Genomic DNA, 11,503 nt, shown 5'->3' with positions numbered 1-11,503 from the left:
TGCAGCCTTTCATGAGGGGTGGAGCATTGGCTGATGTTGCTGCTGGTCATGGGCTCTGTGAAGGGAACAGGAGACCTAAGGCCGGGTGTGCTCAAGGGGCACACTCAGGACCTGACAGAAGTGAGGGCAGTTGTTTGTGGTGGGGCAGGTTGTTCAGATCACCCCAGCTGGGATTTCTGACTGTTTACACTTCATCACAGAGGATTAGGGAGGTCACAGGACCCTCACCAGAGTATCCAGTTGCTCCATACCACCTGTGGTCTGCAGCTCTGCCCTAATTGCATGAGGGCCCACTACTAGAGTATGTGGGCTGGGGAGGGCTAGAGGAAGAGGTTCCATCTACCTGGCTATGGGACAGCCATCATTCCTGCTGAGCAAAGGCTTTCTAGTGCAGCCTCTTGAGGGAGAAATAGCCACAGTCCTGTAGATAACCTCTGGCCTACCCGTAAGGAAGCCAAATAAAATCATTGGTTTTTAATAGGCAGAGCTCAGGGTGTCTTGTGGAAGAGTGAGAGGAAGGATTGATGGAGCCGAAGGGGTCAAGGAAACCACAAGAAGACCAAAAGAGCAAACTAATTTGAGCCCATGGGGGCTCACAGAGACTGAACCACCAACCAAAGAGCATGTATGGGCTGGGCCTAGGCCCCTACACATATGTAGCAGATGTGCAGCTTGGTTTACATGTGGATCCCTTAAGAACTGGTCCCTCAAGGGCTGTCTCTGACTCTGTTGCCGCCTTTGGATCCCTTTCCCCTAGCTGAGCTGCCTTGTCTGGCCTCTGTGGGAGAGGATGTGCTTAGTCCCGCTGTGACTTGATGTGCTAGGATGGGTTGGTACCCATGGGGGGGGCTCCCCTTCTCTGAAGAGAAGGAGAGAAGGTAGGGAGGAGGGAGTGTGGGGATGGGACTGGAAGGAGAGGAGTGAGGGGCCTTGAACCAGCTGTAAAGTGAATGAATGAATGAATGAATGAATGAATGAATAAAAAAAATCATTGGTTCCTTGGAGTGAACTTAAGCGGAGTCATGCTTAGGTTTGACATTGCAACATTAGGAGGAGGAGTAGAGGTTGCTGTGTATCCCCCCTGGGAAGGAATTTTAGCAACAGGGGCCATCACTGAAGTTTATATAAATAGATTAGAATGCCCAGAGTGTAGTGAGTATCAAGCTACAATAATGTTGCCATCCTCGTGGTTTTTAATCTCTAGTTACAGTAGTAGTTATTACAGAGCTAATCTCTGTCAGTAGTTCAGTGAACTAGAAACCTTTTCCAGAGTTTTGGGCAGCATGAGAATGGCCTCGTGCCAGGCCTGAGAAGGCGGCCGATGCTTCTCAGCTTCGGCGAGGAGAGCCTGTCTCCCTCTTTCCCTGCCAGACCACCTGAGTGATCTTGGCTGGGACATTGGCAGATCTTAGCTCTGCCAGGGCCAGTGGGAAAGAGCAAGCAACGTGACCCAACGCTAAAGGTTTAACTTGATAGCATCGAGTGGAAAAGGATTTAAATTTCAGGTAGACATTCACATGTTTTCATTTATTTTATGTGAAAGTCTGAATCTTGTCTTCAAATCTCTAATAATACCATTGGTTAATTTTTATTTATTTCTCAAAAATGAAATTAAGGGATTAAAATTTCTATACATACATATATACATGTGTATACGTATATATATATATATGTATATGTATATTAGTTTCAGTGTGTGTGTGTGTGTGTGTGTGTGTGTGTGTGTGTGTGTTATTAGTGTTCAGGCACATGGTGTGTACATGCCTGTGGAAGCCTGAGAAGAACTGCAGTGCCATTGTCTGGAATCCATCCACTTCCTCTGGGGCAGACTCTCTCACTGGCCTGGAGCTCATCAGTAGGTTAGTAATGCGCCCAACTGTCTCCTCCTCCCTAGCACTGAGATTACAAGCACATGCCCCCACACCTGGTATTTTTATATCGGTTCTGAGCATCAAGCTCAGGTCCTCATGCTTCTGAGGAGACCATTTGACTGACCTAGCTATCTCCTCAAAGCATTGCAAAAGCTTTTGATGCACATTGCCAACTTGTACTTACATAAACTGTACCAATTCATAGTAATTATTATATATACATATATATCCTATTAGGACACAAAAGCTCTGTAAAGGATCAGATATATACGTCATAATAAAAGCTACATAGCCAGCCCTATCTTTACTTTTTCTTTTGAGATACACTAGTACAAAGTTGTCTAGGCTAAACTTAAACTCACTTGATAGCCTAGGAAGGTCTTGAGCTTGAAATCCTTCTACCTTGGCCACCCAAGTAGCTGTGATTACAGACCTATACCACACACCAAGCTTGGCTCAAAAGATTTTTATTCATTCAGCAAAGATGCAGGAAGTCTTTCTATATATTATAGCCCTAGAACAGAACTGGGGGTGTAGCTCAGTGGTAGAGCACTTGCCCAGTATTGTGAGACCATGGGCTCAAACTTCGGACTGGGGAGGGAAATGCACCCTACCCCAACACACACACGCACACACACACACACACACACACACACACACACACACTGCTGCTGCTCCAGTGAAGGGACAGAAGAAAATAAAACAATCTGCAATAGAGGGTTGGAAATTAAAATGCAATTACAGGGCACAGACTGTATTGGGATGGGGTGGGGGCGGTAAGCCCATTTACGTGAATCAGGAAAGCCTTTCTGAAGAGGAAATTGAGAAGTAGCCACTGGTCAGGAGTAGAGAGAATTCTAGGTGGGGACAGATGGACAAATTGCCAGGAAAACAGCAACAGGACTGCATCTAAGCTGGAGAAGAGAAAGCATCTTAGCTCAAGGTGTGTGTATTAGGCTAATGTCACAGGTTGGACTTCCATGAAAAAAAGCTGATGGAGTTGACTCATAAAGGTGGGTCGCAGTCCAGGTAACACAATCACTTTGGCTCCTGATGGACTAGGACTGTGTGAGTTTCTTGGTCAAGTTAGCGATGGCTTGGCCTAGGCTGGTGGCGAAAGGTGTGGGGTCAAGAAGGGAGGCACCCGGTGGGGCTACAACTGAACAAAGAGACCCCAGTGAGGAGGATTGTCTAAGGGAGGCCACAGGAGATGATTCAACTCAGCCCACAAAAGGCTGCCAACCACCCCAACTGACCACATTATGATCAAGTACAGAAATTTCCTCTTATTCCCAGAGTGGTATGCCTTTGTAAACCCCCAGTGAATGCCTACGCTAACATTCCTAAGACATGAGATTTTAATTCCAAACTCCTGCCTAAGGCTACAGAGGAAATAGGGAGGTTACCTAACCACAGGCTGCTATCCAAACACCAATTCACATTCTGTAATGTATGTTACAATTGTAATTCAATTCTAATTTTTTTTTTTTTTTGGTGCTTCTGTATCCTGTTTACAAACACAGCCAATCCAGAAGCAACGATGTCCTTTTCCAGATGGCCCTCCTGTCCCAGAGTGTTCCCTGTTAAGCATCACTTCACCCTTTACCTATAGCCAATGTAGGATCAATGTAAACAATTTACTTCTCTATTTTTCCATATGTATATACATATACATATATATATATTTCAGTGGTAAACATTACACTGTCATGTTTAAAGCCCTGGATTCTGCTGCCCAACACTGCAAAATATAATCACCATCATTAGCAGTAGCAGCAGTGGTAGCAGCAACAACCAATAACAGAAATCAGTATTTGTCATTAAATACCTAATGCCTACAACAGATCCCATCAGCCACATCATCCTTGCCTCACATCAAGGGAACTGAGCTCTAGAGGTCAGTGGCTTTCCCAGTGAAGGGGGGGTTTTGCAAAGTGGGGCAGGGGTGTTTGCCCTTGGGTGGAAAATGACCCCACAGGGCTGCATTCTTCTTTAAAACAGGGTGAAAGACCAATAGTCATGCCAAGCAATTTTTGTCTGCAGATATGCAAGTCCTGTGGGAGACACTCCCCTCCCTGGAAAAGCCAGTTTTGCCTCCTCTGCACAATCAGGTGACATTCCTGGATTCTAGATAAACATGTCCTTCAAGGCTCCTTCGAACTGGTTAGAACAACTAACTGCCTAGTTCCCTCCCCAAACTGAGAGTTTAAAGAAAGCTTTTAGCGCTTGTTTACTTTATGTGATCTTGCCGTTTAAAAACCCACTCCTTTACAATGAAAAGGAAAAGCAGGCTCCCACTTATTCTCCGCACAGCCGCTGCCAGCCAGGCTTGACCTACTCTGCAATTTGTTCTCTGTTTGGCTCTGTTGTTTCTTAGATGCCGAATTTTGGACTTCAGACCAGTTCTCTCAAAAGGCTCCCTTCACCCAGGACCCCATTCCTACTTTCTGCTCTCCCCACTGACATTGGGCCCCATGTAAAGGATTTTATCCCAGCAATGCAGAGGTTCTAACAGAAATAAAAGGGGAAAACCTACATGTTTTAAATGAACGGAGCCCCCATTAGCCAGTCACTGTGAAGATAAATCGAGGTACCACGGAGCACAGCATTTCGATTCTAAACTTACTGGGGTTTCTTTGTGTGGTGGTTGTTGATGTTTTGTTTGTTTGTTGGTTGGTTGGTTTTTTGTTTTTGTTTTTGTTTGTCTCAATTTCATTCTTTAAATAAAGCAAGTGCCTCCTGAAACATACAGCACCATGCTTACCAGGGTGGTGTCCACCACAGAGGAGAAATGATGGAAAGAAAAACCAACTTCACCAGGAAGCTGTCAATCAAGAGCAGGATGTAGCACGGGCAGCAAGAAATACAATATGTCAGAAGTGATCAGGGAGACTTCCTGCCAGGCAGGGGAAATGACGGGAAGTCAGACACAAGAAGGTAGCAGTTCCATGGCAAGGCTGAAGGGGGGAAAGGATCAAGGGTCACAGGAGAGTTCTTGTAAGCCAGTTCCTTTCAAAGAAAAGTATTCTTAGGCAGAAACCAGCGGCCTGTGTCCAGCATACCGCCTGGTTGTCCCTGGAAAAGGTACAGTGTCTGCTCACCCAGCAGAGATAGGAATAAGATCCCCTTGGAGTGGAAGGCTATTCTAGCCACCACATCAAGAACCAAAGATGCACAGGAAGTCACCTCGCATAAGACAAGGTGATGTGAAGGACTGTTGGAAAAGGGCTGCTGCTATCAGTAGACCCAAAGAAAAGGGACAGGTCTATATCTACTGCGGAGATGCTCATGCATCATGTTCATTGCTTCCCTATTCGCTATTAGGCAACGGAATCTGTAGACATCCATCAACAGATAAATGGATGACACAAATGGGGTGCATATACCAAACAAAATTGTATTTAGCCTAAAAAAAAAAAAAACATTTGTGGGAAGATAGATGGAATTGGAAGGTACTATTCAGTGAGATAACCCAGGCTCAAGACAAACACTGCATGTCCTCACTCATATTTGGATACTAGTGCCTCTGTTTGTGGGGCGGGGGGGGGGGAGGTTATGGAGGTAAGGTCATAAAACAAGAAAGGAGACAGACCATCAGGAGGAAAATCAGGCTTTAAGTGCAGGTACTAGGACACAGGTGACTTGAAAGTGAGAAGGTGTCTCCTGGGAGAGTACATACAAACAAGGGATAGCACCAGAAGCTAAGGCAGAGGACTGGGTGATGGAGGGAAGATCAATAAAAGCAGTCCAGGTGGAATTCCATAAGGAAATTTGTTACTTGCTAATTTAAATTTTTTAAAATCCAATTAAAAAGAGAGGGATGAAAATAGAAATAATAATTTTTAAAGGGACATGCCCCAGGACTTACAAGCCTTATCAAAGGGACAGGTATGGTCCAATTCTGTCATGGGATTGTATCCTCAGTTGTCACAGTCAGGAGGGAACGCAGTTTGATTTTGTCAACTATGCGTGTGAGGGAATCCCTCAAAGTCTGAGGTGACTCCAACTCACCTGGGACATTGTCTGGCACCTTGGAAAAAGAATTTCAGGATGAGTCATAGTGAAGTATGTTCGATTAATAAAAGACAGAGACAGAAGGTGGAAAGAGAGGCTTGGTCTGATCTTAGGCAGGACCATATTTATTCATGGTGGGGAGGCATCTTTGTCACCCATGTGCTGAGAAGATACAAAAAATGCAGGATGTGAGAGTCCAGGACAGCCAAGGCTACACATAGAAATCCTGCCTTGGAAAAACAAAACAAAAACAAAAACCAAACCAAACCAAACAAACAAATAAAAACCCAAAAATGCAGGATGGGGATGTTGTAGCTGTTTTCTTCTGATGCCTCTGTCAGAAGGGTAGCTCTGAGTCCATTGAAGAGGGGGTCCATGGGTCATGTAGCAAGGAAGAGTCTTAACTTGATCAGGTGAGAAGGATCAGGTGATTGTCATCCTGCATTCCTGGAGAGACTTGGAAATCAAATACTAGAAGGTTGTAAGCAGATGATTTGGTTACAGAACAGAACTGAGATTTCTTAGGTAGGCTGAGGGATAGGGAGGAACAGAAGTTGGAGAAAATGGGAATAGACTTGATTCTGGGTGACAGTAACTGGTCCCATTGCTAGGACAGTTGCACCAAAACAAACTACCAGAAGTAGCAGGGAGCTACAGAGCATCAAAGAAAGGGAACAGGAGAAAATAGAAAAGTAAAGAATTATATCTGGCCTGGGTGGAAGGGATGAAGGTCTCTTCTAGCCAGAATTTCTGAGACAGAAAGGTTAGCCGATGCAAAAGAGGCTTCAGCCCAGCTGCTTTAGTTCTGAGCCTCCCCCTCTGCCAACGATGTCCAGCAAGAAGAGGGATGAGTTGGATGGTCTATGGCACCTTAGTCTCCTTTTAGAGGTCACCTGAACTGCTAATAGGGTTTTGGGGCATTGATCTCTCAACAGCTGCTTCAAGGTTGACAGAGGGTGATGAGAAAAGCGTCAGTTAGGGTGCCTCAGAAGAGGGTCCATGCAAGGGGCCACGATAAAACTTAACAAAGAACCAGAACATAAGACAGGAGGTAATAACCACAACTTTGTGGAGAACGTTAAGAGACAAAGTTACATGAAGAAAACTTCTCCATCAAGAGTAACATGAGTGAAATACAATTGTAAAACTGGCTAGACCATGACCAGAGTTCTCCAGCAGGGTAAGGCCACCGTACTTAGCTGTTCGTTGCATCAGACTCCTGCGTGACTGACAAGGACCTGGATGCCCTGTAAACAAAGTCAAGTTAAAGTCAGCATCTACAGGATGAATCCGAACAGAAAGTGTCTAAGTGGTAGCTCTTGCTTCCACATGTGGTAAACTTCGTATCTTTGCTTTAAATATTGAAGTATCCGCTATTATTTAGTTAACAAAACCAGAGTATCTTAAGTAAAATAAAATTTTTGGTTAGAAACAATTTGATATGGTAAAATATTTAAAAATTGAGACTATTACCCTAAGCAACCACATCTAGTATTTGCAAACACGACAGTATAGACTTTTGTTTATATCAAATTGTTATACTTAGAATGCAAGAGATAAGTTAATTGTAAATTGTAGTTCCAAAATTTTTTTTAATTTTAAATTTAAAAAGTATACTCCCAGAGACAATGTCTGTCTTGTTGAGAGCGGTTCACTTTACAAAGCTTTCTGAAGGCTAACCCTATTAACAGAACCTTTTAAAAATCTCTACTCTCCCTGGGTTGGCTACCCAGAGGCTATTTAAGCTGTGGGCTGGCTTTCCCCAGGGTCCGAGGATTGTTCAAGGTTCCTGAATAAACTGCATTGAAAAAAAAAAAATCTCTACTCTCTTATCCCATACACTCAACCAGCAGATGAAAGATGAAAGAGCTCAGTCATGTCAAATCTGCAATAAGTCATTATACCATTAACTATTAACAAGGAAGGCTAAAGCCAACTCTGCTCTTTCTACCAATGGGCAAATCTCTAGGTCACCATGTACTGACAGCAGCAAGCATATTTCTTAACATCGTTCTGTTTAAAAAAAATAGATTGGGTGTTGAGAGGCATAATTTGTAAAGCAAGCTAACCAAATTAAATGAGCTTTTGGGCTTTGGAACTTCTTAGAAAACAGCCACAAGCTTCCCTGCCAAAGCCCGTGTACTCCCGGTAGGCTTCAAGGCAAGAAGGCCCTGGCCCTGGAGCTCTCTATCTGGGCAGAGACTAGATTATAGTCTCAGAGCACCATAGGCGAGCCCAGGTCAGAGAGACTCCCCATGATCTAAGTCGTCTCCTCCTTAGGAATCTGAGGGCTTGCGACGTTAGTGCGGTGGTTCTCAACCTTCCAAATGCCATGAAGTATTTTTATTCTCTTATGGTGACGAACAGTCCTCCGTCCATATGGAAGAGCAGGCGGCAGAGGCAGCAGGTGCGTAGTGCAGGTGTGTGTGCTCAGATCAGGGACACACCCACTGGGAGGAATGCCTGGCACTCGAGAGGTGCGCAAGCTGCAGAGGTGTGGAAGCGTTCTGCAGACCTGTCTCAGACAATAGGCCATTTTCTATTTAAAGTCAGCTCTCGCGCTGCAGCGCACATACGCTAACACTGGAGTAATACAGATGAGGTTATGACTCCCGAACAGGATGGCATGCAGGTCCAGAAAGCACTTTATATTTTTAATCTATACAATTTCTTATTGATTGACAAAAAAAAAAAAAGTTCAACCCCAAATACACCCTTCTTCGCTCATGTACAACAGAGGTTGATGGCTTGGATAGACTCCACCCTTCTGAAGTCTCCTGATGATCATAACTTTGTTGTAAACAGACCCGGTCACCTAGGGAACCTGAGACAGTGGGCAGTAGATGGTTGCTTTGACATGGAGAGAAGTGAGGAAGTGGGTGTGGACCACAGAAATGTAAAGGTGTAAAATCTCCACCGTGTAAGCCTCTTTCAGAGCAGGACGCAGGCCCGTGACATCTAGCACCATCTAGCCCCAGAACCGCAGCTTTGTTTGCAGCTGCAGAGCCAGAACCTTATGATTTCAAGAATCTGTAGCATGGATTCTTTTTTGTTAATAACTGCATAGCCATGTTTTATTGAATTACCCTGAGGCCATAGTCCTGTTTTCTCAACAGGACCCATTTTCAGAATCAAAACTGTGACCATCTTTCACCCTTAATTTTAAAGCTTCCTTTTTTCTGCCTCCCTGTTTCTGTTTCATAATTTTTTTTTATTAATTAATCTATCTATTTACTCCATATCCAGGTAGGAAGTTTCCTTCCCTCCTCTCCCCCCAGTCCCTCCCTCTCACCTCACCTCGCTTCCCCCTTGGCCCCCTCCCCCTGATCTTAAACACACAAATGTCTAGAAACACGAATCTACCCTCTGCTGGCCACATTCAAACCTGAGGCGTTCTTGCATTTCCTGCTTATTGTTTACACCCATTTACCCTGATAGTGACAAGCAGGAGATTTCCCTCAGAGAATGAATTGCAGAAGGGGCAATGGAGACTGAAATATGGGATATAAGAAAGAGCCTATGTGGATGCCAAGACTCTGCTGCCCTGCCCTGCAGAATGGCTCACAGGGGAATGTCCCTGGGGCTTATATGGTCACTTCCCCAGGTTTTGGCTAGAGCTCTCCAGAGTTCAATATGAGGGACAATTTCTTAAGTAGGGGTGAGTACAGCCTGATCTTCATTCACTCATTATAAAAGCAAGGGGGATGCAAGAAAAGCCTCTTAACTCTTCTCCAAGGGAGCTATGTCATCTGGCCACTTGCTCAAATTTTCATCTGTTGCAATTCACTAAGTAGAGTTTTCTGAAAAAAAAAAAAAGAAAGGAAGGAAGGAAGGAAAGAAGGAAGGAGGGAAGGAAGGGAAAGGAAAGGAAAAGAATTGCACAATTTGGATATCAGAATCCCCAGGGCTTTTGCTCAATCCAGGAAGTGAGAGTGGCTTGGCGTCCCTGCTTTAAACAAACAAACAAAAAGGTTATTAGAAAGTCTGGGATTTCTAAAGGTTCCTCCTATTCTGCCACCATTTATCTATCTATCTATCTATCTATCTATCTATCTATCTATCTATCTATTTATTTATTTATAAAGAAAGAGAAGCCCATCATTTGTAGAAAGAGTTTGGCATTCTACCTTCTCCAGGATGTATATAAAAAATAACTGTGCGTTTATATATTATTTATTTGAGAATTTTATGCATTCAAGTTTATGCCTTTTCATATCACTCCCCTCCAGAGACAAAGCAGCAACTGCAAACATTATGAGTCCAGTGCCATCTGGTGCATTTTGAGACCCTAGGTGCTGGTTGGAACGTTTGTCCTACTGCCTACCCTCTGGCGGTGCATAGGAGCACAGTATGTGAGCATATATGAAGTACATGCTGTATATTTATATAAGTTTCTACCTGATATTTTAGTAAAAATGGTACACACAAAGTTGTATTAAAGACAAAACCAAAACCAAAGCTGGGAGTCTGAGATGGCAGCGACCAGCACGCACCGTATCTGAGGCACACCTGTTCTGAAACTCTGTAATTGGTGAGAGGAGGGGCAGCTGAAGCCAGAACATCAACACTGGGGCTTCCTGGGAAAGAGGGGACAACCTGTGCGCTGGGACAGTTTGGATCCCCAGGTCACCCGTGGACGTCTCCAGGGACTGAGAGTAGTGAATTTTCGACACCTCCTGCACTTCTCCTTTCCCCGAGCCCCAGCCTCCCTGCCCGTAGAGGCTGCGGGCAGCAGCTGCTGCCCCAAGCACAAGACTCCATGCTCGGTGACTGAGGCAGCAGTTACCACATTGAAGACAGCATTCTCAACACTGGAGCCTATTCTGTGGGTCTCCCAGTGGAGTCCAGGCAAACAATTCCTGGAGCCCTGGCAGATCTGAATAATGAGAGGACAGTACAACAGGCCTGTATGCCACTGAGGCATTCAGGGCATCTGCCCATGTGCATTGTGCCCGCGAACAGTGCCAGCACCCCTTCCCATGCCTATGCTCCACGCTTCCAGGCATACATGCTCTGGCACCCTGTCCTTCAAGACACACTTCCACTCACACTCCTGCTCTTGCTTACATACATCTGCGACCTTCCTCCTCAGCTACAGCTGAAACACTAACATCCACTCTCGAACCGGTGGACCTCTCTATTTTCCTGAAGAATACTCCAGACACCAGAGACAGATGGACCCAATCTGATGTACAGACTCCAAGAACAAACAGCCAAGGTTATGGATAAGCAGATGGCTAGAGGTCAGTGTAAGAACACATCCAGCAAAAATCAGGACATCATGGCTGCACCAGCAACCCCAAAGATCAATGGATATTTTAATTCATTGGAAACACAGGAAAATTATCTCAAATCTGTGCTTTTCTAGTTATTAGAGACAAATAAAGAGGAAACGAACAAAGCTTTCAAAGAAATGCAGGCAAATAAAGCCAAACAAATAGAGGCACAAGTAGTAACATATAGAGAGGAAACGAACAAAAAAATAGAGGCCATCATGGAAATACAGGAATCCACATTCACATAGATAAAGGAAATGGTGCAAGACATGAAAACAGAATTAGAATCAATAAAGAAAACACAAACAGAGAAAACCCTGGAGCTGGAGAACTTGGAGAAAA

This window comes from Meriones unguiculatus, chromosome 9 (assembly GCF_030254825.1).
Source record: "Meriones unguiculatus strain TT.TT164.6M chromosome 9, Bangor_MerUng_6.1, whole genome shotgun sequence".
Taxonomy (NCBI): Eukaryota; Metazoa; Chordata; class Mammalia; order Rodentia; family Muridae; genus Meriones; species Meriones unguiculatus.
Note: the sequence above shows the minus strand (reverse complement) of the source record.